This window comes from Fukomys damarensis, unplaced genomic scaffold (assembly GCF_012274545.1).
Source record: "Fukomys damarensis isolate Sample0158 unplaced genomic scaffold, DMR_v1.0_HiC HiC_scaffold_17, whole genome shotgun sequence".
In the NCBI taxonomy this organism is placed as follows: Eukaryota; Metazoa; Chordata; class Mammalia; order Rodentia; family Bathyergidae; genus Fukomys; species Fukomys damarensis.
In genome coordinates this window covers 18,670,941-18,672,970 of record NW_022900929.1, presented here as the reverse complement: position 1 = coordinate 18,672,970, position 2,030 = coordinate 18,670,941, and positions in this window count along the sequence as shown.

Here is a 2,030-nt window from a genome sequence, read left to right as displayed (position 1 = left end):
GGGGGGAGGGTGTGAGTAGTCACACACGAACACCACGGCATTTTCTGTACGGAGCCCGAGATACTTGGAACTGGGTATCCAAACCCCGCGCCAATGCCTCTCAGTGCCACCGGATGGCTGCATAGGGAAGAAGCCGTTTCTCAGTTGCACTAGCAGCATCGCTGCAACTCAGGAGTCAAACAGCTGCCACGTGGGACAGTGCAGGGAGGGTGTGAGTAGTCACACACGAACACCACGGCATTTTCTGTACGGAGCCCGAGATACTTGGAACTGGGTATCCAAACCCCGCGCCAATGCCTCTCAGTGCCACCGGATGGCTGCATAGGGAAGAAGCCGTTTCTCAGTTGCACTAGCAGCATCGCTGCAACTCAGGAGTCAAACAGCTGCCACGTGGGACAGTGCAGCCCTGGCCTCCTGCAGCCCAGCGTGCAGACTCCTCCTGGGGTCCCCACCTTCCAGCAGGGGCACAGAGGCTCAGAGCATTGATTCCCCGAGGGCTACAGCTGCTGAGGAACTGCGCCGGCCCCCGGTGCCCCGGTCCTCGCCGCACCCCAGTCGCCAGGCTTGGGCTGACACAGGGATCCCAAGAACTTGGTGCAATGCCCAACTCCAGGCCTCCCGGGCCCAGAGGGGGCAGGCACATCCCAGCCGAGGGCGCTTTCCAGGTCGTGCCTTGGGAGACAAAGCGGGGAGCCAACAGGTCCCCCTTCGCTGGTGGGCATCCTGCTGTATGGACAGGGCGCTGGGCACGGTGACAGGATGTGGGGGACATTCTGGGACAGGGCCTTGCAGCATCTCACCCTTGCCCCCACATTCTCTCACTCCCCGGGGCCTCCCGAGCAGGGCTGGCCGGGTGGCAGTTGGAGAGCTTGGAGCCACGAGCGTCCTCCCCAGGGCACTGTCAAAATTAAATTAACATTTTTTCCATTTTCCCTTTATTGCAAACATATTGAATGCTGTTGCACAAACCCATCTTTTTGCTGGCTCCTCACCCCCTGGTCTCTCTGCCTGGGCTTCCAGGCCAGGCCTGGCAAAGGGTGGCAAAGCTGGTCTCACACTCCCTTCCTCGGCCCTGAGACCCTGTTGTCTCTGGAGTTAAAGCGAGTGCCAGCCACAGGCACAGGTGTCTGATACCCTGGTTCCACTCCTCCCTTCCCTGGCTGCCAGCCCTTCTGGCTCCCAGGCCTACATGCTCCCTGCCCTTTCTCATGAGGTCAGAAATCCCAAAGGACACTGAGTTCCCACACCCACCAGCCATCGGGCCCACAGAAAAGTGTTCTCAACTCAGGCCTGCAGGGTCCAGTACAGTGGCTCAGCTTGGGGTCCTGAGAGAGGGGACAAGACCTGCAGAGAGCCGGGGAACAAGGCACTGCCAGCTGTGAGTCCCCAGCCCAGTGGGGCCACAGTAGGGCAGCAGCAGCACTGCGGTGAAGTAAGCACTCCAGGCGGTGGGAGCTCAGGAAGGACCCTGGAGGTCTTCCCCATGGGGAGAAGAGAGAAGGGAAGGTCATCCGAAGTGGAAGAAAGGTGAATGGAACATTACGTGGGGGTGTTGGGCTGGAAAGGTGGTCAACACCAGCCCTGGTGAGTAGTGGGGAGCCAGTGCAGGGCACTGAGCTGGGAGGTGGCAGGGTGAGGCTGGCATTAAAGGAGTTGCCTGGGATCCCAGTGGATGGCCAGGTGGAGGAGCTGAGCCCAGAGCCCAAGAGCTGGTGAGATGGATGCTGCAGTGATCCAGGCCAAAGAAGAGAATGGATTCAGAAGGAAGATGCGGGGCCGGGGTGGCACTCGGGGGAGGAGCCCTTGCCTGACATGCTGGAGGCCCTGGGTTCCACCCGCAGCCCTGCAAAACAAACAAGCAAAGAAAAGGGCAATGGCAGTGGGAGAATGAAGCCAGGGAGTGACACGGGTTGGCCTTGGTGAACTTGGGGATAAGGAGGGGAGGAGAGAGCAGGAGGAGTCTCAGGATGCCCTGTGGGCACTTGGGGCAGCACCGGAAGGGGCAGCAGAGAGCTCAACCTCAGGCCCAG